Below are 26474 nucleotides of genomic sequence, written 5' to 3'. Positions count from 1 at the left end.
TCCAGGAGGATGGCGGCAGCAGCTTGTGACCAATCCTGGAGCTTCTATAGGTGGTGTCCTGCCACCTGAGAGCACACATCAGGAAAAAGGCTGCAGTGGCAGGTCCCAGATCTCCCCTGACACACCTGCCAGACAATGGCGCCTGGTCTTTAAGTAGGCCCAGGCTTCCTCCACATATACCCTCAGTTCCTATCACACCACACTCCAGCCCCTTCAGTCTCTTTCTGCACAGCCAATCCCAGTCCTCTCTCCCAGGTCTGATCTCCGAAGCCTGAGTGCCCCCAGCCCCTACCTGCCCCAGTGGATGCACATCTCAGGCTGGAGAGTGTGGGGTGGTGGCACTAACCATCTGTGCAGGTCACTTTCCATTCTGGCTGCCACAAACCAGTTGCCGTTTTCTCCTCTGAGGTTCTGAAGCTCCTCTCTGTCCCGGCTGATCTCCCCACTGATGAGGGGACTTCCCAGGGTTTGGGAACCTTTCCTCCTTCACAGCTCCTTCCCAGGGGCACAGGTCTAGTCCTGATTACCTTCTCACTTCCTTCTTTTTTTTCTTTTGTCCTACCAGTTACATGGAAATTTTGTTGCCTTTTCAGAAGTCTGAGGTCTTCTGCCGGTGTTCAGTAGATATTCTCTGAGAATCGTTCCACATGTAGATGTATTTTTGATGTATTTGTGGGTGGAGGTGAGCTTCACGTTTTGCTACTCCACCATCTTGATCACCAAGGAATTTATTTTTATTCTTTTGTGAGAAGTGATGTAACTTGATCTTTTTTCTTCCAAATAGTTAATTGTCTCAGCATCTTTGTTTATGTAGTGATCCTTTCTTTCTCTACTAACAGATATAATTATTGAATGAATAAGCCCTTTTTCCTTCAGAGAAGAATTTCTTTGCCACCCACATCTTCAAGCCCAACAAACACTCTCTTTGAATCAAAATAAGAAAAAAAATCTGACTTCTATCATAAAAGGTGACAAAAAATCTCCTTGTCTTCACTTTTCTACTCCCCACTTGTCAATCCACATCTAAAGGGATAAACAAGTAAATGAGCCAAACAAAGAAATAAGAGAAATTTAAAAGGAGATAATTAAATTTGGCTGTCCTATGAAACTAATAAAGGGAGAAAATGCAGAAGATAAAGGTTATTATAAAATCTAAAAAGGGAATTTAAGCCACAGGCTTTCACTGTAGTCTGCATTTTTTCCCCTAGCTTTTGTCTTTTAAAAAATGAAAAACATATGAATATTTATTGTCATCTTATCTTTTCAAAATGTGAAATTAAAATTAGTGTTTCATAGAGAAGTAAAATAATTGTATCTTAGTTCGCAGACATTTATGCTTTTCCTGCTTAATGCTTAATTCTTTGAATTATTCAAATAATTTTAATTGGCCATTTTAATAGCTATATGGATTTAAAGATATACCACAGACCTCAATTGCCTCCACTTTCATACAGATGGGGAAAATATACCCTAAATGCCAGTTTCCTCTTGCTGGTATGTACGTGACTCAGTAGAGGGAGGAATCATGATGAAATGTAGGGTAAAGGAGAGGAAATGGTGGATGTTCTTGATGAGTCAGTGGTAACCTTTGCAAATTTTCCCAATTTCAATGAATTATTCTTGAGCAAGTCAGCCCAGCCAAGTTTTGTATCTTGATACCCTTCTGGCACAGATAGAATTTTTAACTGTAGGAACTGAGAGGTCATCTTTGTTCCCAAAGCAGCCTCACTTGACCTAGAATTTACTGTCACTCTCCACTCAAACCACCAACATATTGATATAAATGTCAATTATACAATATAAAATATACCGATAAAATAGAATCTTGAGCCCTTGGCAGTGAGGACTCAGGGTGGCCTGAACAGAAAGAATTTTAGTCACTGAAATTAAAGGCCCAGAATCTTTTTTTGACCAGAAGAGAACTAATATTTAAAAGCACCTGCTCATATTTTGGATATAGTCTGGTTTCCCTGTAACTCTCTTCACACTTGATACTGAGGCAGCAAATCCAGTGGTTAAGAGAGTATAGGTTTGAAAACAGGCTTGAGTTCAAGTCCTGATCTATTACTTCCTAACTAATTTAAATAGTTTAATTTCAGTAAGCCTCAGTTTCCTCATTTATAAATGGGGTTAATAATACCTCCCCCTCAGGATTGTTGGTGGATTAAGGGAGATATATGTGAAGTGCTGTGCCTGAAACAGTGACTGAAAATAAATAGTAACTGATAAGAATGGGAAAAAAAAGTAAAAGCACCTGCTCGGTGGTTTCACATATTCTCCCATCTAATTGTCACCTCAGTCTGCAAAACAGGCACTATTGGCCCCATTTCACAGATGAGCGAAAATGAAACTTGGAGAGATTATGTCTGTAGCTCAAGGTTTCAGACTTGGTAAGTGATGGAGTTGGCATTTAAATCTGGATTTTGGACTCCAGAGTCCATGCTAATCACTCTAAGGCTCTAGGGACACAGAGATGATTTTAGGGGAAATCTGGACACAGAGTTAAGTAATCCTGAATCACACAGTGAGGCAGTTAGACTTTCTAAATTCTCTTTCTATTCTTCTGATGATGGCAAAAAGAAAGTTTTGTTTTGGTGTTGTATACTTTCATATTTTTTTAACATTTTATGTCCTCTATTTTCAATAAAGAGGACAAAGATCTCAGACTCAAAGTATTGGGCCAGCAGAAGTATCTACCTAGAATTTATTTATTTATTTGTTTTCATTATGTATATTTTTATGTCTCTTATTTATGGCAAGTTATACTAATTTTCCATTTATGGTAGTGATGTAAAGCTTCAGTTGTTTAGCTAGATATACTTAACTTTTTAATGTGTCGATTTAAAGAAAACTTAGTATCTAAATGCAGGTATTAGTAGTATATGAAAGACATGTGTGAGAAGCACATATTTTGTTTTAGATATGATGCTATAAATTCTTAGAACAATTTCAATGCTTGAACAATATGATGTATGCTCCCTTCCCCTAGGGGCCACAATTATCCCATGTGCCATGGACCACTGGATATGAGATATATCAGTATCAGAACATGACAGCATTTTTCTTGCAGGGTAAATAAGAACTTATTCTCAACTTTGAGAAATTTCTAAGACTGTTATATACTAGATGAACTGCATAGAAAACTATAGATTTTTCTTCCTATAGATTCTACCCTGTAGTTCTGGTTAGAATAACTTTTACCTGAGATTCTACATATAATGTAAAATTTGACCTACAACAGGTCTTCCTTGGTGGCGCAGTGGTTAAGAATCCGCTTACCAATGCAAGGGACATGGGTTCAAGCCCTGGTCTGGGAAGATCCCACATGCCGCAGAGTAACTAAGCCCGTGTGCCACAACTACTGAACCTGAGCTCTAGAGCCTGCCAGCCACAACTACTGAGCCCATGTGACACAACTACTGAAGCCTGTGTGCCTAGAGCCCATGCTCTGCAACAAGAGAAGCCACGACAATGAGAAGCCCACATGCAGCAATGAAGACCCAACGCAGCCAAAAATAAATAAATTTATAAAAAAAAATTTTTTTGACCTACAACAACGATTCTAACAGTATCTTTCAATATATTTTCTAAATTTTCCATAGTGAAGTCAACTTCAAGGGAGACCTTCATTACCAGAGGCATCTAATGCAAAGTTTTTCATTTGTTCAACAAATGTTTATTGAATACCTACTGTACACTAAGCATATACCTGGGATATATCAGTGAATAAAATAGGTAAGAATTTGTGGATCCTGCCTTTGTGAAGATAGGGAAGAGAGACAATAGATAACATATAGAAGTGAGTATATAAAAAGAATGTGGTAAGTGCTATGGTGTAAGGATTGGGAAGGCAGCAGAGTGTTGGAATTTGTTTAGAGGGATCTGAGCAGGCTTTATTGAACATTTGAGCAAAGACTTGAAGGTGGTAAATAAGAGTAAGGAGGAGGAAATACCATCACAGTTATACAGAACAAGTACATCCCAGGAATGTTTAAGGAATATTAAGGATGCCTGAGTAACAATAGTGGGGGATGTAAAGAAGTGGAATGGAAGGAGGTGAACAGCATGGAGGGAAACAGAGTAACAATCACCTAGTTTATCTTTTAGAAGAGTCATGCTGTCAGCTGGGTTGAGAATAATCTGTTGAAGAACAAGAATGAAATCAGGGATCCAGACAGAAGAGTATTGTAGTCATGCACGTGAGAGATTATGGTAACTTGGACCAGGGCAGAGGTGGAGAAAACTAGTCATATTCTGGATATATGTTGAAGGTAGATGGAGTCAAATGTAGAGTGTGAAAGAACTTGTCAACAACAGGGCAGCACGGGATGGAATATCTGGGAAGGAATCTCTGTAGAAAAGGCATATATTTGGAGGAGAATATGGTCTTTGAGCAGCCAGATTGTAATGGAATTTTATAAGCTCCAAACCTTTAGTTAATTTAAGAGAAGAGATCCATAAAATACTTGGTTTTTGCCTGTATAGCTATGTAACTCTAAATGATGACCACCATTTCTTGCCAGAATCTTCCAGTGTTGACTTTTAGAGATGTGTTTGCATGCACATAAGATCTTGCTAATTTCCACCTAAAAACTATCACCTAGTGGCTTGACTGAAATGCAACATCACGTTCTACTGGTGAACAGTCCTGGTGACAGTAATGTGTATATTTATTTCAGCAACAGATGACATATAAATCCAACCAATTTCTCCCTATCCTCTTGTGAAAGGGTGTCACTTCTGATTTAGTCAAGCTTAGCATCTTCAACATTTGTCAAGCAATGTTTCATTTGGGCTCTTTACTCCTTAATTTGTTATTTTTTATAGTGTAGTTACAGTATTGTTTTATAGGATCATTTGGTTAATGTTCTGGGCACCCTTTTTGAATATACTGCATCATCAGCTCCATCTGGGATTTGAATGTTAATTTCTTGCTCTTGTAACTTTTCACCTTGTGCTGATGAGGTTGGGTTGTGGAGAAGAGGGCATAACTAAACTGCACCAGTGAAATTAAGTTTGAGTGACTCAAAAGAAGCATGCATTTCATTTGAAAAATACTAACTCCTGGCCATGTGCCAGGCACTGGGACAATAATGATGAAAAGTACTGTCCCTACCTCAGGTGGATGATGATAAGGCCTGGTTTAGAGCAATGACATTGATAGTAGATGAGAGAGGAGATGGATTTCAAAAGTGTGTCATCTATGTACATAAAAAAACAAAGATATTTTATATAAGTTCTCAAGAAATACACCGTTTCTTAAGAAACATAATGCTTACCAAACTTTTAAGCAAAAAGCATTCAAATATGTGATCCAGATTACAAAGAGATTAATCAAAACAAAAGTTCAAGAATAAAATGTGTGAATTCAGTGATCCCCACTACCACCTTCGTATTCACCCAAGAAGAAAGGTATATACATGCAAAGACTTATATAAGATTGTTCAGGGGCTTCCCTGGTGGCACAGTGGTTGAAAGTCCGCCTGCCGATGCAGTGGACACAGGTTCGTGCCCCGGTCCGGGAAGATCCCACATGCCGCGGAGCAGCTGGGCCCACGAGCCATGGCCGCTGAGCCTGCGCGTCCAGAACCTGTGCTCTGCAACGGGAGAGGCCACAACAGTGAGAGGCCCGCGTACCGCAAAAAAAAAAAAAAAAAAAAAGAATGTTCATAGCAGCTTTATTTGCAATAGTCAAATTTCCTTCAATCTGAGAATGAATAAATAAATTGTGATATAGCCATACAATGGAACACTACTCAACAATAAAAAGAAAAAACTGCAATGCCTATGATAACATGGATAAATCTCAGACTTTTTTTTATACTGAAGGCAACCAAATGTAAAAGAGTACATACTGTATGATTCCACATATATGAACTGAAAATAAGCAAATATTAGCTAGGATGATAGAAATCAGTATAGGAAGAAACTTGCTTGGATTATGGAAATATCTTGATTATGGTACTGGTTACATTAGTATACACAGTTGCCAAAGCTCATTGAGCTGTGCTCTTAAAATCTTTGCGTTTTAATGCTGGCAAATTATACCTCAATAAAAAAAAAGACTGGGGGGGATAAAATTTGAGCATGAAACAATTAAAAAATTATATCAAGCAAATTTAGAATCTGAGCAATACAGTGTTATATTGGCTTGTCCTAGACTTACAGGGATACTGTCACCATACGTATGACTTACTATACTGGGCTATTTTTAACTGTGGCTTCTACTTCTTTCTCCGTCATTGAAATATGAGGTCATTAGTCTCTAATTTATTGTGATAGAGAGCATGATGCACGTGACAAAGTATTTTCTTGGAATCTTTCATGTCCTCAGCCAAGGAAAACCATACAAGATACCAGGGTTTGTTCTGGTAAAACTACTATGTACTTGTGCTTTGCCTCATCCAGATCAGCTCATGTTTAATCCTCTCATTTTATCTCATTAACTTCCTGTTTGTTTCTACTACAAATACAACCTAAAGAGCTACCATTTTCCTACACTTCAGTCCCAACTCACCACTCTTCCTTATGATATAATGAAATAAGGGTAAAAACTGAAATTAAATACTCTAAAACATGACATTTATTGTGGCAAAAATGTGGAATACACTAGTAGATTTGATTCACTCTTCTTTATTTTGCATTTTAAAATTTATGGCTATTTTGTTTAAATCATAAAATGTTTTATGTCTTGCTATGCTATCAGTTGTATCCTATTTGTCCATTGCTGCTGTTTCCTACAAATATAATAAGGCTAGAGGCTGCTGCTGTGATAAGCCCATAAGACTGTCACAGCAGTCACAAATTACTGTGTCTTGCTTCACCCTTGAGTATATGCACATTAAAGTCATGTGTGTAGTAAAGCAGGTTTCCATTACTGGCAAAGCTAAGAAACCTTGGAATAAATAGATCATTTTCACAACGCAAAGTTTGATTTCTTCCTAGAACACATTTTAAGTAATTCAGTATCTGTGGTTGGGCATAGAAGCAATTGGGAACTGGGTTGACCAGGCTTGATGGTATTTTCTTCTTAAGTGGTCATCCTGAGACATTTTCCTTTTCCTCCCAAGTATATATCTTTGATGCTAAAGTTTTAGATCCATCTTTTTTGAACCCCATAAGAATTCCTCAAGATAATTCAAATTCTTCCCTTTGAAAGTGAGATATAATGTACTTTGTAACTTCAAATGTCTCTATGGAGACACAGAACTCATTGGATTTTGGTGACTAAGAAAAAGACACCTGATGTGATAGAGTGTATAGTACATCTGTGTGTTTACATTCACAGGGTAGGGTGGCTGTGAGGGCCTCAGTGGATGGCCCTGTTGAATAAAAGCACTGTTTAGGATGAGGTTTAGGGAAGAATGTTAGCTTAAAGACTGAGTGATATAAATTTGTTCATTTACTTTGTCTCCCTCAGTCTGAGTGACCGGGTACAAGGGAGCCCATCCCACAGGTGAGCTAGAAGAACCAAGATACATTGAACCCAAAACCTGGATGGGAATTTTCCCTGAGAAATTATTTTTCTCCTCCCAGGTCCATCTTGCTGTTTTCCTTTTGTTCTTACCTTTATGGTGTAAGAGATTCAATAAAGAGTGGCCTTTGTAAAGCTCTTCAGTGGGGAGGCCACTTAAGGTGAGAAAAGTCACAGAACAGAGTCAGAAGAATTGGACTCAGTCTCACAGGGTCTTAGGCAAGTACGTCTTAGTCCCCAAGCCCTTATCTGTAATAGAAAAAAAATAAGGATTCTCTAAATTTCCTTTTAGTCCACTCTGACTTTCTGTGACTCTGGCTCAAACCTTTCTCAGATATGAAATGATCCTTAAACCTTCTCTTTTCCAATCCACCCAACTGTCCTCATGTGGTTTAGTTTGCATTCTTTAACCATTTGTGTTACTCTTAACCAGAAGATTCCCAGATCCACAAGAATACCCTTAGACCGTGAAGAGCCTGAATATACTTTTTGACTGTGTACTTACTCTGGGCCACTCTACCAGGCACATGTGTGTGCACACACATGTACACACACATGCACACACACACATACACACAATTTTACCTTTTCCTCACACACAACTCTGTTAAATAGGCATTATTTACCCCATTTTTGGGTGGGTGAGGGAATGGAAATGTACAGCAATTAAATAATTTACCCAAGATTTAGCTTATGTAAATCAGGACTGAACTCCAGGATGCATAATCTCCCCTCTATCTTGCTCCAACTCCTGAAAATACTCACTAATTTCACTAACTTATTCATGCAAATCCAGAACTTTATTGAATGCTTACTATATGTTTGTCTCTATAGTGGGATTTGAGATGCCCCTAGTGTCTACAAAAATATTAATTCAGGCATTTTTTTTCCTTCAGGAGTGAAAACATTCCAACATAGATTCCACCAAAACTTTTCTAGAGTTCTCTGTTTTTATCACAAGCTTTTCTGTGCCCTTTTCTCTTTTATTTTATTTCTGGCTTCACACAATGACCATCTAAGACCAGGGCATAGACTCTGGGTCATGCTTTGGTTATCAACTGCCATGCTAGGAACAGATGACCTGTGCCATTGGGTCTGCCATTGGAGACAGCAATGCTGAATGAGATGACCAAGAGTTCATCATGTGTTCTAGGCTTTATGAAGCCTAGGGACCTTGGTTGGACCTCTTTCTAGTGACCTCAATCACAGTCATCAGCCTGGGGAAGGATTTTATGACCACTCTCAATGTAAACCTACACAGAGTAGATGTATTCTTGCCTACCTGAACTTTGTGCAAATACCCAATTTACTATATTCAGGGCTCATCAGGACATGACCAAGAAGCAGCTGACACTGATAGGAAAAGAATGACTTCTTGTATGTTTCTTCATTCTGACATCCTTCTTAGGACACAGCACTATCTTAGAAATGACTACTCAGAAAAATTACCACATTTTTATTTGTTGATTGGGCCTCAAACAGTGAAAATTGTTTTGCCAAATTTTAACTGCCATTTCTGAGGATTACTTTTAAGTATATGCTACAAGAACCACTCACATGGTTCCTATTTCTCAGTAGAAATTACATTTGAAATAAATCATTACTATGACACCAAAAGCTGCCAAGGAGTCTCATGACAGATCCCTGTGGTTCCTGAAACTCTTGGGTCCCTCACAGGGTACTGCTTCAACTATTCCATTGACAGTGGAAGTTCAGGTCACATCCCATGACAAGAAGACTAAGGGTCCACTTGTGTGGTCCCTCTAAGTCTTCAAGGTTCTGTGCTGCTATGAAGAATTTTCAGGAATATCAGCCTGTCCTACTTCCTGCTCCCTAATGTGCTGTCGTCTCCAGGCCCCTCACCAAAGATGTTCTTCAAATCCAAGGTGCCCTAGAAATGAGAGCAAGGACATGTTGTCTCCATCTCTAGTTATCTCTTCTCTTGTTCCACTCCAGAGGAGAAGGAGGCAGACACACCAAAAAACTGGGGAATGTTTTCCTTCTGAGGAGGTCCCTATGCTTAATCTGCTTTCACTCAAACAAGCTGTTGTTTTTTCCAGTGGAAGAAGTTTACACAGGCTTACCTATTTAAGTGCTGATAAAACTGGGACCCAGGGACATTGAAAGACCTGAGCAGACCCCTGACTGGCATTATAAACTTCAGCAGTTCTGCCCTCTTCCCCACCATCCCAACTAAAGGATAAGGCTGGGCACTAGGTCACATTGCATTTACAAAGGTCGCTGACATCCAATATCTTTTGACAGCATACTCAGGAACCCTCAGAGTAAGCTGCCTCCTGAGAGATGGGTAGGTCTTTTTCTAAACTCTGAGTTCTACATTTCTTTCTAAGCCACATTTATGTCAAATTCCTATGTTACTGGATAACGAGAAAGATATCAGAGTACGTATGATCTGAATTTGATTTATAGAATCATAGAGTCACAGTGTTAGCTGCGGCCTTTCAAGTGTCTCATTTGACAAAGTACTAAAGAAAGTTTAAATGACTTACCCAAATAGTTAGCTGTAGAAGTCAGGTTTTCTGTCTTCCAGACTAGTGTTTTTAATTCTCTGAGAGTTCAGCATATTAAAGATTCTTAGTCTTAAGAATAAGGAACCAGACTCTCATTCATTTATTCATTCATTCATTCAAAAAGACTTTGTTGTAGATCCTCTCTGTGCTAGGTAATAAAAGGGTTCCTAAGAATCATGAAACACTTCCTATATATCTTACAATCTCGTTCTAAGTTCCAGTATGTACACCAGTGCCTCTATTTCTTTTGTCATTTAAATTATTGAAGAGAAGAAATATCTGGCTTGCTACCTTTGATATCAGACTGGAAACAAAATATAGATTTGATGTATGGTTTTATTTAAATCCCACAACATGTGCTTATCTTTACATAATATGCAACGTGGCTGATGAAAGTAACTTGGCCTTCATGCCTAACCTTTAAGGAGGGTGTGATTGCAACATGATTTTGCAACTCTGGTTATTTTTGCATTCACTAGAAAGTGCTTCAGTGGTGCTTCAAAGCTCACCCTCCATTTGCTTTCAGGAAGGTATTTAACTGCCATGTGCTCAGTGAAAATGAAAGTCTAGACCCTATATTCAGAGCACGTGGTACCTTTCAATTCCAACAACTCACCGTGGTGGTGTCTGTACTGATGTGACAGTCTCCAAGAGGATGGTTTCTGAACTGTGGCACCATCACACTTATGTCTTGCTGGCAGTGCCATAGTGGAAAGCTCACAAGCGCTGGTATTAGAGTCAAATGCAGACCTGCCAGTTACGGGCTTGTGGGACCTCGAACAAGTTGCTAACATTTCCAAATGTCCATTTGGTGAATGTAACCCAGCATCCTGCAGGGTTCTGGTGAGGATGGAGTGATATGAGAGGCATCTAACAATACCTGGCATGTAGAAAGTTTTCAATAAATGTTAGTTTCCTTTCCTTTTTTTCCTGTGCACAGGTGTGCACGCACACACATGCACACACATACACACAAGACTTGCGATGATGTGTGAGTTGCCACTTATTTCTGCCTCCTTGCTGAGAAGTGGGGAAATTATTTTAGAGATCCAATACTGGATAAAAATAACAAGTTGAAGCATATGAAACAGGAATACTTCGCAAATGGTCGTTTAGGTGGATAGATTGTTCTGAGGCTGCAGGAGTGAGGCAATGACCTGGATATGTGTTATATTTATATGAACAAGGTACTTCCTGACTCTGTAAGACTATGTCTGGGCAGGCGTTTTGTTCCCGGTGCAGATAGAAAAGCCAGTTCACTCCCCAAGGCAGACAAGGGCATCAACTTTGATGGCTGAACAACAAACTCATGGCCAAATTCTCGCCACATGTTAAATTAGTGAATCCTGAATTACATGGGGATATAGGAGTATGGTGGGTATTTAAGGAGAAAAAGAATACATTGATTATTTTCTAACCCTTGTTAGTTCATTCTTTTGGCAAATGGTCCATTTGTGCTAAGGCTGGAATTACCGTTATTGGTCTGTGCTGGTCTAAGGATCAGGGCAGCCAGTATATGGAACACATAAAAATCCCTCTTTGAGATTTCATGACAAAGAACCGAATTCCACATCTTCCTACAGAGGTATGACCAAATATGTTTTGTTGTAGGCTGACTGGAGGTTAAAATTTTAAGTAGTTCCCTTACAACCTGGAAAAAGAAAAAAGTTCTATTCATGTAATCAGCTGGTTTGTGAGCTCCATTGGCTTTTACTTTTTTTTGTAAATCCAATTTCACTGAATTTACAGAATTTGGGAATTAAATGGCTTCATTCTACCTCAGTTATCAGGAGTATATATAAAATAGCAATTTCCCCAGATAATTGGTATGTTTACCAAGTCCTTCTTACTTCTGGAAATGTTATTTAACATTACATTTATCTTGGTAATGAGAGAATAAGCAATCCCTTGAAGAACTACTCAGGGTTGATTTGTCAAGTTTTCTTATTTTCCAAAAGAGTCTATCAGATATAAATGGAAGGCATAAGAACCCCTGGAGAGACCTAGGGGCCTGGGGGGCAGGATCCTGAAAGGATTTGGACAGCATCAGAATACAAAGAGAAAGTTGATTTGCTTCCTGGACATAAGGCTGGGTGAGCAAACTTGCACTAAGTGTGGGGATTTGTATTGCAGTGCACAGCTACATTCCACCTTCCAAATATACCCCGATTTCCTTTTGTGAAGTGAAATCCCCCCCAGTTCATAAAGCCTTGGTGGGAGAAAAATTCCATGTGTCCTCACCTACAATGGAAACCAAAGGGCTTGCGCCCTCTCTGTCCTCTCCTGATATAGCCATGGGGCAGCCAAGCAGATGGTTCTCTCCAGACCTTCCATCTTGGGTGAGTGATAAAGGGTAGAAGGAGTGCTTGGGAGTCATTCATCACAGTGGCTACATCAGCACCATGGACAGCATCTGTCCAGTCTTCTTGCAATGAGGAGACAGCTGGCTTCCTAGTTGTTATCCCCCCAAGGGCTGTGTAGTCCTGCCAGTTCCACTGACTCCCTAAACTCCTAGTATTCTCCAAACAATGTTCTTCTGGGTAAATTAGCCAAATCTAGTTTTTATAGCGTGCAACCAAGGAACCATAACTGATCTAGACCTGTATTCTAAGCTTGTCTCAAAGTACATTACACTCCACCAATTAATATGCTGGATTATCAGTGGAGAATTCTCAAGCTGAAAGGGGCTCTAGAGGTCCTATAATCCAACCACCGTCTTCTGCAGTTCTCAGGGGCGGTGGGGAGCTGAGACATAGGCTGATTACCCTTTACAATAAGGGAACATTATGGCATAAAGATTAAGTGAGTTCGCAAGGTACGTGAGTCACATTTCTCAACAAATGGGAAGAAAGGGAACACAGCTCCTTGACATCTCTGTTGTTCAGTTGTTGATGGGTTGAGTTGATGTTGGGCAGGCACGTCAGTGGTGTAGCAAGAAGTGCCATTAAAAACCTGTCCAATATCATGTCATTTCACTCTGAGCCACTCGTCAGAATTATTTCTACTCATGTCTGCACTTGTTTCTTCAACTGTACGATGGAGATAAACATTTATCTCATAGAGTTATTGAGAAGTTTAAATGAGATGAGTGTGGGCTTCAGAGCGCCAAATCCCAGGACCTAACAAAGTACTAAAAGCTATTTTTAAAACAGAAAACAGAAATTGATAGGATGTTAATCATAATAGGGTCTTTCTGGACACCAGAATTTCTATTCGTAAGAGATGTTTATAAGGATTACATAAGCAAAGGAAGTGAAGCAAACATGACTTGCATAGTATGTGTTGGATGCAGAGATGTAGCACCCAGATCCCCCATTAAAGGATTTGTTGCCAGCTGCTGAAAATGCTGTCTGCCCCTTCAGGGACTGACTCAGCTGCAAAGAACCCCCTCACCCAAGGTCATGTCCTTCCCTGAGCTGCCCAGCTCTATTGACTGACTGATGGGTGTGGGAAAAATGTCTGGCCATTTCAGCCGACTGTCAGACAGCTCTGTCAGGCCATGTAAGCTCCAGAGCTCTCATGAGCCAAGTCTGTTATTGGGGTTCATTGCAGCATCTCCTTCTGCCCATTCTGCTCCCTTCCCTTTCCTTCCACAGACGTTATGGCCCCAAGGGCATTCCCTAACACACAGACTGGAAGCTAAACTCAGAACCTGCTTCTGAAGGAACTCAATGTACAACATCCTGTGTTGGGCATTTTACACTGAATTCTTGCAAGAAACCTTATGAAACATCTCTAATTTTCCCACTGTAACAGATGAAGGAATTGAAGCTCAGTGAACTCAGCAGCTTGTCTCAGGAAACACGTTACGTGACAAAGCTGGTATTCAAATCTAGTTCAGTTTGATTCCAAGAACTGTGTTTCGAGAAATTATTAACATATCTTTTCTTGGACTGAAAGAACAACATTCTCTCCCGGAGTGAGCAGCTGGGCTCAGTGCTTGGTCACAATCATTCTGTCCACATAACTGTCTAGGTTGGTTCTGATGAGATTCCCTTTCCTTTTGCCTTTATCCACTTGCATCCTTCTTTATTCCCTGAGTTGATGGTTATTGTTTTAGCCTAAAACTAGCAAGTGTCAGCTTCTACACATTTTCAAAAATTTCAATGTCATCATTTAAAAATAGGCTCTGAAATTTTGTTTTCTTTCTGTTGGCAACCACAGTTGCTATGGAGTTCAAGTAATAGATTGTGATGTTTAACACTGAATTAATTACTACTTCTCACTCGCAGGGAACATCTAATTATACATATTCATGCCAACCAAGATTTGGTTTTCTTAAGGAAACTGTGGTATGGTGTGGGGTGTGTGTGTGTGTGTTTGTGTGTCCTTTTGCCCTACAAGGTACATGGGGGAAGGGTCTTGGTTTGTGGTCTTCTAGAAGACTTCTCTTTCCTTCTTAATTACAGTTTTTCCTACTAGATCTGACCTATATTGAGATCATATTTCTCTCTTACACACCTGAATGGATTTTCCTACATGCAAATGGTGGGCTTTTTCTTTTATTTTAAACATCATGGTGAGGGAAAGCATGAAGATTTCCTCTCATTTCCTCCCCCAGTTTTGTTCTCTTGGACACATGTATCATGAGGTGGTGAAGTATCACTGGAGACAGCATGCTATCTGTTAGGATCAGATATACATGAGTCTGAATCCTGGTTTTGTAACTTAATTAACTTGGAGCCAAGTCATGTCAGGAGTAAACTTCAACTCCTTAATTGATAAAATGGAAATGATTTTATCTACCACTTGGAGCTGTTGCAAAGATTAAATTAAGTTTTAAACAAACAGCACCATACTTCTCAAACTTTAATGTGCAAGATGGAGCTCTTGTTAAAATGCAGATTCTGATTCAGCTGGTTAGGCTTGGGGCCTGAGCTTCTGCGTTTCTAACTAGCTCCCATTTGATGCCAATGTTGCTGGTCCATGGACCACGCTGTGAGTAGTAAGAACGTACATGAAGTCAGTGCATTTGTAGCTATTAGTACAAACCCTTAATTTGTTACCCTACACATTTTGGATAGAAAAGCACAAAATTCACACCCACTGGCCAGATGGAGAAACAGAGGCACGGGCAAGAAGATCATGCACTGTCACCAAGAGGACGCCATGGGGTGTCTCTGCCATGTTGCCTTTCCCTGCAAAGCTTCTATTTTTCCCTTGTGCTGGCTGTTGCAACTCCTACTGCTACTAATGGGAGTTACCCAGGCATGTGTGGAGGAAAGAACATAAATCCTGTGGCGTTCTTATGTACTCAGCTAATAAAGCAATTTTGTATTTTGCTGAAAAGAAACCAGTTTCTTGACACTGACAGTAAGATATTTAGAAATTTACTCCTTTCAATTGGCTCATCAGATAAGTAGTTTTTTAAATTGGATTTGGGGTGTTCATTTGAAAATGGGATTGTGGCTCAAAGGCTTAGGGGACCTAAGTGGTTGAGATTGTGCAACACAGCACCAAGCCTATTAAGATTTGAAGGCAGCCCCTTGCTGAAAAGATCCTTGGATTCTTACAAAACAGGAGTTGGCAACCTTTCATATGTGGGTAGGCGGCATTTCTTTTATTTATACTCTTCATTTAGGGGAGGTGGTAAAATGCTTCTTCTTTGAGAAGATTGGGAAAGGACTTTTCTGTGTGCTTTCTGACTTACTTCCTAGAATTTCTGTGTCTTTCTGGCCTGCCCTTTTGAATCGCGCATACCTTGCTGGACTTTGTTGCTCCATCCTTTTGGATCTTGGACCAAGACTAAAATATATGTACCACTATTCCCTTGGCTGATGACCCTGCTGGCCCCAGGCTGCCCTTCCACACCACCATACCACATGCTAAAATGACAGTAATAACTAGAGTCCTCCAGTGGCCACCTGGAGCCAATGTGTTTTGATTCCTCCACAACCTCTCTGACAGTCTGTCCTCCTAATCACTCCTCATTTCTCACACTCCAGCCACGTCGGCCTCCTTGGTGTTCTCTGACTGTACGAGGTATATTCCAACATTAGGCCCTGTGCCATAGCTGCCCCCTTTGCCCAGAACTCTTTTCCCCCTGAGAGTAGCCCAGTTAACTCTCTCCCCTCCTTCAAGGCTTACCTTCTCAATGAAGCCTTGCCCCACTACTCCTTTAAATTACAAACTGCAAATCCAGACCACCCCCACTCCACCATTCCTGATCCCCCTCACCCTGCCCTACTTTTTTCTTTTTCCATAGGCCTTATAACCTTCTGATCCTATGCAGTGAACTACAGTTCCAGTAGAAAGCATTCCTCACTGCCTCTCCTCCTCCCAATATTACTGATTTGGATTGAAAATTCCTTTCCTCCCACAGAAGGCAAATCTAAGTCTTCAGAAACAGCAGAAATAATTTTTCCTAAGGAAAAGTTCAGGCTGTTATGTATCTTGATTTTTGTGGTGGCTACACAGGTGTACACATTTGTCAAAGCTCATCCAACTGTACAGTTTAAATGGATATAGCTTACTGAAACTGAATCATACCTCAATAAAATTGATTTAAATAAAAGAGGATGTAACTGTTCCTCTGGGTGCATGGGGTGGGTGTGGGGTGGGCTGATATTATAGGGTGAGGTAGTTGACATTTAGGAAGGTAAATTTCTTCCTCGGAAATAATGTGGATAAAGAAATCAGTACAAATTGGTATCCTGGGAGTCACTCCCTCTGGCTTTGAACGATGAGAGCAAATATTCGGTGTTAATGATTTACATTTTCCTGGCTGGCTCTTCTTTCATTTGCAGAGTGACTCTCAGAAACCCAAAGATTAGAAAATTTCGGGTTAGTTTAGTTTTATGGTTTCCTAAAGTGAGTTGATCCCTATTTCAATCCTATAAAGGTGTGTGGATTAGAATCTCTTCACTCTGAAAACATAGTTTTCATTTGGATAAACAAAACCAGAAGCAAACAAACCCCCTCATCTTTCCTTGAACTCTTCTCATGTTAATACAGGAAACAACTTACAGGAAAACAGCTAGCAAACTCCTAGAATGTACACACTCAGATGTCTAGAAGTGTCCACTCCTCCTCCTCAGCCCAATTTCAGTTTTCAACTTTTCAAAATGAATCAGACAAATCTCTGATGTGAGGATGCAAGGAAGTAAAAGGAAGATATAAATCTAAATTCTGCCACTTCTGAAACACCTGCCATTACAGCATGGAAGGTTTGAAAAAAACTATCAGAACCTGAGTATTGATGTTAGTCCTGGGCATATTAAAAACTATGCTTCTAGACTTGGAAAAGTATTAAAATACTTATAGATTCATCTTAAGTAACTATAATTAAAGTGGATATTAGGACTTTTTTCCAAACATGCTCCAAGTATTATATATAGGCAGGTTCTGGAATCTTCACATACTGGAGTAGAGGGAGGGCTCTTTGTGCATCGTAGTTTACTTAAACCTCAGTGAACTCTCAGAAGTGTTACCAAGAGGATATATCTGCTTCCCTCCCGCCCCCTCAAGCTGGAATCTGGCTAGCAGTCAGGAGCCTCTCACATGAATTGGGGAGGTCAGCTTACTCCAGGGGCCCTCCATCTTCATCCTGGATGGCTCTAACCCTCTTCAGTTCTTATCCATTGGATTTTCTTTTTCCTGTCTTCTCAAGGAAAAAGTATTCAAGATGCTTCTGTCTCTTTCACTTTATTTATACTGTTAGCATTGTCCACTTTCATGATCCCAGAGCCTATTTCCTTATATCTCTCTCTGGAATGTCTAGTGATACTTTCTGATTTCCATGCTCAGTAATTCTCCCTCTGGTCCTTTACATCTGGTGGATATTTTTAGATTGTTACCCATCCACCTCTACCACCCACTGTTGCTCCCCACTGAGGCTGTTCAGCCAAACTATACATATTTAATTCTTCTAATATTCCTTTATCCACCAGACCCACCAGTCTCTTAAATTGTTTTGTTCGTTTTGAGACCACTTCCTGATTGTAGCTGCCCTGTGACCCCACAGACTTTCTCTCAGACACGGCGCGTGATGGCATATCTCAGCGTCTCCCGCCTCTGTGAAAAATAAACAGTGAAGACACTGCTTTGGGAAAGCAGGTGTTCTCCTTACTTGCTGCAAGTAATAAATACTTATTTCTCTAAAAAAAATAAATAATAATAATAATAAATAAACAGTGGAGAAAGGAGGATTCTTGTGGCAGTCATTATCAACGTTTGTCCAGTTCTCTGCCTTCTGAACGCAAAGTAGGATTGCACTTCCTGGGCCCTTGTCATTGGTAGAAACTTGTGACCAATTCTGCAAGTGAATTATGAGTAATGAAACACTTCCAGACCAGTGAGACCCTTGAGTGCTTTTTTTCTCTCAGGAACAGTGGCTGCCAATGTTCAGGATAGTGGCTGTTCAGTGCAAACCATTATATATAGACTGGATAAACAATAAGGTCCTACTGTGTAGCACAGCAAACTATATTCAATATCCTGTGATAAACCATAATGGAAACGAATATGAAAAAGCATGTATATTGTGTATAAATGAATCAATTTACTGTACAGCAGCAATTAACACAACATTGTAAATCAACTATGCTTCGATTAAAAAAAAAATAGTGGCTGCTCTGTTAGCCTGATCCCTTGAGTTACTACAATGAGCTGAGACCCACCGCCCCCCCGCCAAGCTACGCTGTCCATGCAACGAGAACAAAGAGTACACTTTTGTTGTTTTAAGTCTCTGAGGTGGGAGGGCTATTTGTCACTGTAGAATAACCCAGCCTCTGCTGACTAATACAACTCTAATAGATGCCCTGAGATGCTCCACGTATACAGGGGTCTGTGTCACACCAAGCAGCATGTTACAGTCTGGGACACTCAGCAGACTAAGAACTTTTATATAAGGGTTAATTTGAATAACATTCTCAGATAAAGAATTAGAGGCAAGGTTGAGGCAGAAAAGAAACATGGAGGGGTGGACTCTAATGAGGGAGCTTTGAATGTACATCAGAGACTCCACTTCGTACCAAGCAACTGTCCTCCTGGATCTAAAAGCCAGTCACTGAACTGTCTTTCCATCATTTCTCTCTCCAGGCCCCAGTTCCAACACATCATATTTAGGTTATTTCCAGGATTAACGTCTTTATACTTTTATGTCTCTTCTACTTCTTTCTTCTCCTCCTTGCCCTTTTCCTCCTCTTCCTTTGACTCTTTTTCAATTTTTTCCTCTCACTTATCCCCATGCAGGGATGTTACCTGCTTACTTGAACCAGCCAAAGATATTCGATGACTCTTAAGAAGCACTGTTTACATTTTATAGTCTACTTGAAGATATTTACTCCCTCTTTGTATTAAATTTGCAAATTTCCACAAAAATCTATCAGATAATTATGACCTATTCATGCTCTTATAAGTGAACGTTGTAGCTTATGATGCGTTTGTCCACATTTGGTTACTTGTTTGCACACGTTCCACTGGTTTCTCATTAACCTTGGCATATTTATTGTCAATCTTATCCGACTTTTATTACCACACAGTTGTGGGCTGACCCTGCACATTTTCCTAGGTATTTATTGAAGCTTTGTGGATGAGGGGAGTGTGAATATTCATTTGCTAGTGTAACAAATTACCACAAACTTTGTGGCTTGAAACAACACAAATTTATTATCTTACAGTCTATATAAGTCTGACATGAATCTTAATGATTAAAACCAAGATGAGGGAAGAGCTGTGTTCCCTTCTGGAGGCCTTAAAGGAGATTCCATTTCCTTTCTTCTTCGGCTTCTAGAGGCCACCTACATTTCATGACTTGTGGCCCCTTCCTCCATCTTCAAACCGGTAATGACAGGTTGAATCATTCTCATATTGCTTCACTCTGACCTGCTGTTTGGCCTCCCTCTTCTGCTTTTAAAGACCCTTGTGATTACATTGGGCCCACCAGAATACTCCAGGGTAATCTGTCTATTTTTTTGTCTCCACATACTCACCAACACTTGTTATTTTTTGTTTTTATTTTGTTAACAGCCTTTCTAACATGTATGACGTGATATCTCATTGTTTTAATTTGAATTTTCCTGATGATTAATGATTTTGAGCAACTTTTCATGTACCTGTTGGCCATGTATGTGTCTTCTTTTGGAAAAATGGCTGTTCAGATTGTCTGCCCATTTCTTAATTGGCCTGTTTGGTTTTTTGCTATCCATTGCATGGGTTCTTTATATATTTTGGATATTAGCCCCTTTTCAGATATATGATTTGAAAATATTTTCTTCCATTCGGTAGCTTGCCTTTTCATTTTGTTGCTGATTTCCTTAGCTGTGCAGAAACTTTTTAGTTTGATTTAGTTCCATTTGTTTATTTTTGCTTTTTCTGCCTTTGCTTTTGGAGTCAGATCCAAAAAATTATTGCCAAGACTGATGTCAAGGAGCTTATCACTTATGTTTTCTTCTAAGAATTTTATGGTTTCAGGTCTTACATTTAAGTCCTTAATTCATTTTCAGTTAATTTTTGTGTATAGTGTAAGATAGTGGTCTAATCTCATTCTTTTGCATGTGACTGTCCAATTTTCCAGAACCATTTATTGATGAGATGGTCCTTTCCCCATTGTACGTTCTTGGCTTCTTTGTTGTAAATCAATTAGCCATATATGTGTCAATTTATTTCTGTGCTCTTGATTCTGTTCCATTGATCTGTTTTTTACACCCATACCATGCTAGCTGAATTCTTCTTACCCACATTTATGGTGGCCTTGTCTTCCTCCCATGCTCTGCACACCATTTCCCCTCACAGACACTTTCCTTAGATTTCAGGCTGGCTTGTACCCTGTGACCTGAATTCTCTGATTGGTTTAAGAAAAGTTGTGAATATTCAGATTATTTGGCTTTTTCTGATTGTTAGAATAGAAGTAATGCTCTTTCCAGCTTTCAACATTGTAGGCAGAAATCCCCATGTCTTCTATCATGTTCTAATTTCTACATATATAAAATTAAAGACAGGCAGTGTTCCTGCTTTCATGGAGGATACATTTGGACATTTTCTACTATTTCTTTTGCTGTTAAAATTCATCATAAATTTAAAAATATTTGTAAAATAATATATATAAGTGAAAATGTGGGGAAACAAGTCATTTCATATTTTGCAGATTAAGATATAAATTACCATATCCACTTTAGAAGATAAGTAGTCAAGACTTAAATTATATACCTTAAAAAAAAATGCATCCCCTATGACCCAAGGATTTCTTTTTATCTACCCTAGGGAGATACATGAACTTGTTCACAAAGACATTGTCATAAGGGCATTCACTGCCACATTGTTTTAGAGAAAAATTGGGGAAGAAAATAAATATCTGTCAATAGGAGAATGTATTCTCTTTTGTGTCCATACCATGAAATAATATGGAAACAGATACAATAGGGTAGATCTATAGGTAGTGACCTAAGTATCTCCCAGACAAAATATTTTTTTAAAGGTATGAAATGATATATGTAATATACCTTTTAAGGAACAATTTTTAAAAACCCAAGCTTGTTAAATGATGTTGAGTGATGAATAGTTGAAATAACTACTTAGAGACATAACAGATAAATTTTAATAATGCTGGGGGGAGGAGGAGTTCCTCATAAACCCACTATTCAGATATTCACTAAGAAACTGGATATCCACGTGAATTCCTAAATTGAGCAGATAGATAATTATACCACATAACTTGAAGTTCTTTTCCAGATCTGGAGTTATACAAGCCTATTAAAAGACAAAAGTGAAAGCAAACTTGAACTTGTATTTCTAACCTTAATACTCAAGTAAGCAAATGTGCCACGGAGCCCCGATACATGAGTACAACTTAAGCTCTAGCAGGAAATGTTATGGCTGAAGGGAAATGACTGAGAAAAATATAATATGGGCTGTGAGGTGGACAAATTGTTTCATGGAGCTTTATTTTAGCAGCTTATCCCGAAACTTAGTGGCATAAAACAATAAGGGTTTTTGGTCTCGTACTGTTTCAGTAGGTCAGGAATTTGAGAGTGGTGTTGCTAGGTGGTTCTGGCTCAAGGTCCCTCATGGGATTACAGTCAGATATTGGCCAGAGCTGCAGCCTTCTGGAAGCTTGACCAGGTTTGAAGCAATTGCTTCTAAGATGGTCCATTTATGTGGATGATGAGTCGGTGCTTGTTGTAGGCAGGAGACCTCAGTTTCTCACCACAGGGACCTTCCCATAGGAATATCTGGTTACCTCATGCTTAGCAGGTGGTTTCCTCTAGAGCAAGGAGAGGAAGGTGGAATCTGCAACATCCTTTATGACCTAGCCTCAGAAGCCACACTTCCTATTGATTGTGCAGGTTGGCCCTCTTCAGTGTGGGAGGGAGCTCTACAGGAGCTGGGAATCACTGGAAACTATCTTGGATGTCGACTGTCACAGGGTTATGTTCCAACCCAGTGCTTTTTAACCACATTTCTAAAGCAAGTGATGGGCAGACTAGTCCAGACAATGAAAATGATTTCTAATTCCATCACTTTTTAATGACATGTTCAGTAAATAAGAACGGGATTTTTTCCATTATTTTTACTTCAAGTTAATTATATTCAAATCATCAACTATTTCATGATTGCCTATAATATGCAGAGATAGGAGGTGAAGACTAACAAATCTGGAATCATGTCCGCTACTTCACAGCAGGCTTTGCACATGTTTGTCATATTTAAGCTATTCAAGAATCCTGTACATAAGTATAATTTGTTTCATATCGTGGATGACAAAATTGAGGATAAATGAAATGCTCATAATTACACACCCAGTCAGTAGTATCATCAGGATTTAAACCTCAGACTACCTGTCTCCAGGTATTCTTTCCACTAAACTGGGCTGAAAAGTATTTCCTCCTTATTTCTCTAATTTTCGATCCACTAATGTGAAATTAATTTTCTTGAACTTAAGAAAATATGACTCAAAAATATTTATTTCTCTGAAAGCAATGCAATGGTTATGAAGCTAAGTCTACAAATTGCTGAGTAAGAAATATAACTTACTTTATTTTCTGTAATACAAGTTAATGTTTATGACCATAGGAAGCTAATAGGAAGCTTTAACATCTATCTTTTCTGTGGCTCCTGAACCCTCCTTATTCCCTTTCCATATGGTGTCAGAGTTGGGCAAGGAACAGGGACCATATGACCCACAAAGGTCCCTGAGATGTCCTTTGCCTCATGTCCTTGAGGTCTTCTGATTGTATGAGTCTTCCATGTCTGGTGTGGGGAAAGGGAACTTTTGTTCAAATGGCACCTCCCCCTACCTATGCCCACCATAGCCATTTCTCCTCTATGTATTTGTGTGCCCCTCTCCCTCCAGCACCCCAAAAGCTCTGGCAGCTTAGATGACATATTCCTGATCTCTAAGCTTCCCCACACCTCTCTGAATTTGCTGACAGTCCATAGCCCTGCCAGGATGCGTGTTCATATGCTCTCCTCTTATGCATAACTTTCTTTTTCTCTTCTCTCTTCCTCCTAACCTTGGGAAATCTGTGATTGTAAGGAGAGCCCCTTCACCTCCTGCTTCATTTAAGAATTTTTGTGAAAACTGCAAACTTCCTCCCTCCTTATCCATTCCCCTGGATGGACATTATGTTTTGAAAACAAATCCAGGAAGACTTGAAAAATCATTCACGCTCCTTTACCCTGACCGCATCCTCCTTCAGAGGTAGGGGGCCTGGAGTAGACCACCTACAAAAAACCAGAGCAAGAAAATGCAGGAATAACTGTTGTAGTTTGTAGCTTCATAAAGTGTCTAAGAGATTTTTTTTGAATTTTCACCTTTTCCCAGCACCTGGGACTTAACATCACCTGACAAAGTTGGCTGTGGTTTGGTTTCTAGGGTTTTTTGTTTTTGTGTTTGTTTTTGTTTTGCTCCAGACAGAGGCTGACAACTGTAAAATTACTGTGTTCTGAAATTAATACTTTAAAGCGAAGTTCATATTTTAAATTAAATATTGTTTAGTTGTACGTGGAAGGATAGTACCCAGCCAACAGAAAGGTTCTCATTAACTTTCAAGATACTTTTAGGAAGACTCAGATAGGGAAAGTTTCAAGTTCTAATCAAGACCTGGCTGAATATGGCAACATAGTATTTAATATCTAAGTCATTAGTATGATTCTAACTGCCTGTTAATAAAATGTCTGGCTTGGGGCAAAGAAAAGTGACTCAGGAGTTTCCTGATTTCCTATTATTTATCCACATATCTGGGAAGTTTTATTTTCCATCAAAGGCTGTAATAATATCTTCCACCCTACATGCTTTTCTTTAAATGTGACCTTTCCAAATCCATGGGTATTAGAGGTAGAATATATGTCACTTTTTCTTGCATCTAAGCATACCATTTTTCAGGGTATATATCCAGTAGTGGGATTGCTGGGTCGTATGGTAGTACTATTTTTAGTTTTTTAAGGAACTTCCATACTGTTCTACGTAATGGCTGTATCAATTTGCATTCCCACCAACAGTGCAAGAGGGTTCCCTTTTCTCCACACCCTCTCCAGCATTTATTGTTTGTAGATCTTTTGATGATGGCCAGTCTGACTGGTGTGAGGTGATACCTCATTGTAGTTTTGATTGGCATTTCTCTAATGATTAGTGATGTTGAGCATTCTTTCATGTGTTTGTTAGCAATCTGTATATCTTCTTTGGAGAAATGTCTATTTAGGTCTTCTGCCCATTTTTAGATTGGGTTTTTTGGTTTTTGATATGGAGCTGCATGAGCTGCTTGCAAATTTTGGACATTAATCCCTTGTCAGTTGCTTCATTTGCAAATATTTTCCCCCATTCTGATGGTTGTCTTTTTGTCTTGTTTATGGTTTCCTTTGCTGTGCAAAAGCTTTGAAGTTTCATTAGGTCCCAGTTGTTTATTTTTGTTTTTACTTCCACTACTCTAGGAGGTGGGTCTAAAGGATCTTGCTGTAATTTATACCATAGAGTGTTCTGCCTATGTTTTCCTGTAAGAGTTTTATAGTGTCTGGCCTTACATTTAGGTCTTTAATCCACTTTGAGTTTATTTTTGTGCATGGTGTTAGGGAGTGTTCTAATTTCATTCTTTTACATGTAGCTGTCCAGGTTTCTCAGCGCCACTTACTGAAGAGGCTGTCTTTCCCCATTGTATATTCTTCCTTCCTTTATCAAAAATAAGGTGACCATAAGTGTGTGGGTTTATCTCTGGGCTTTCTATTCTGTTCCATTGATCTATATTTCTGTTTTTGTGCCAGTACCATACTGTCTTGATTACTGTATCTTTGTAGTATAGTTTGAAGTCAGGTAGCCTGATTCCTCCAGCTCCATTTTTCTTTCTCAAGATTGCTTTGGCTATTTGGGGTCTTTCGTGTTTCCATACAAATTGTGAAAGTTTTTGTTTTAATTCTGTTAAAAATGCCATTGGTAGTTTGATAGGGATTGCGTTAAATCTGTAGATTGCATTGGGTAGAATAGTCATTTGCACAATGTTGATTCTTTCAATCCAAGAACATGGTATATCTCTCCATCTGTTTGTATCTCCTTTAATTACTTTCATCAGTGTCTTATACTTTTCTGCATACAGGTATTTTGTCTTGTTAGGTAGGTTTATTCCTAGGCATTTTATTCTTTTTGTTGCAGTAGTAAATGGGAGTGTTTCCTTAATTTCTCTTTCAGATTTTTCATCATTAGTGTATAGGAATGCAAGAGATTTCTGTGCATTAATTTTGTATCTTGCTACTTTACCAAATTCATTGATTAGCTCTAGTAGTTTTCTGGTAGAGTCTTTTGGATTCTCTATGTATAGTATCATGTCATCTGCAAACAGTGACAGCTTTACTACTTTTCCAATTTTGATTCCTTTTATTTCTTTTTCTTCTCTGATTGCTGTGGCTAAAACTTCCAAAACTATGTTGAATAATAGTGTTGAGAGTGAACAACCTTGGCTTGTTCCTGATCTTAGGGGAAATGTTTTCAGTTTTTCACCATTGAGAACGGTGTTGGCTGTGGGTTTCTCATATATGGCCTTTATTATGTTGAGGTAAATTCCTTCTATGCATACTTTCTGGAGGGTTTTTTATCATAAATTGCTGTTGATTTTTGTTGAATATTTTTTCTGCATCTATTGAGATGATCTTTTTTTTTTTTGTTTTGCGGTATGCGGGCCTCTCATCACTGCGACCCCTCCTGCCATGGAGCACAGGCTCCAGATGTGCAGGCCCAGCAGCCACGTCCCACGGGCCCAGCCGCTCCGCGGTACACAGGATCCTCCTGGACCGGGGCATGAACCCGTGCCCCCTGCATCGGCAGGTGGACTCCCAACCACTGCACCACCAGGGAAGCTCGAGATGATCATATTGTTTTTATCTTTCAATTTGCTAATATGATGTATCACATTTATTGATTTGTGTATATTGAAGAATCCTTGCATTCCTGGGGTAAATCCCACTTGATCATGGTGTATGATCCATTTAAGGTGTGTTGAAATCTGCTTGCTAGTATTTTGTTGAGGATTTTTGCATCAATGTTC

General features: G+C 39.3%; 1 protein-coding gene across 1 annotated transcript in view; it reads left to right on the top strand.

Annotated features, from left to right (window-relative positions):
- The window catches only part of CPNE4 (copine 4), a gene marked incomplete at its 3' end in the record, with an annotated part of 584378 nt that overhangs the window by 265182 nt on the left and 292722 nt on the right, over positions 1–26474 (top strand). The window lies entirely within an intron of this gene.

Source organism: Grampus griseus (assembly GCF_964374135.1).
Source record: "Grampus griseus genome assembly, chromosome: 5".
Lineage (NCBI taxonomy): Eukaryota > Metazoa > Chordata > Mammalia > Artiodactyla > Delphinidae > Grampus > Grampus griseus.
The sequence above is the reverse complement of the archived record's forward strand: the minus strand, read 5'-3'. Positions and strand labels throughout refer to the sequence as shown.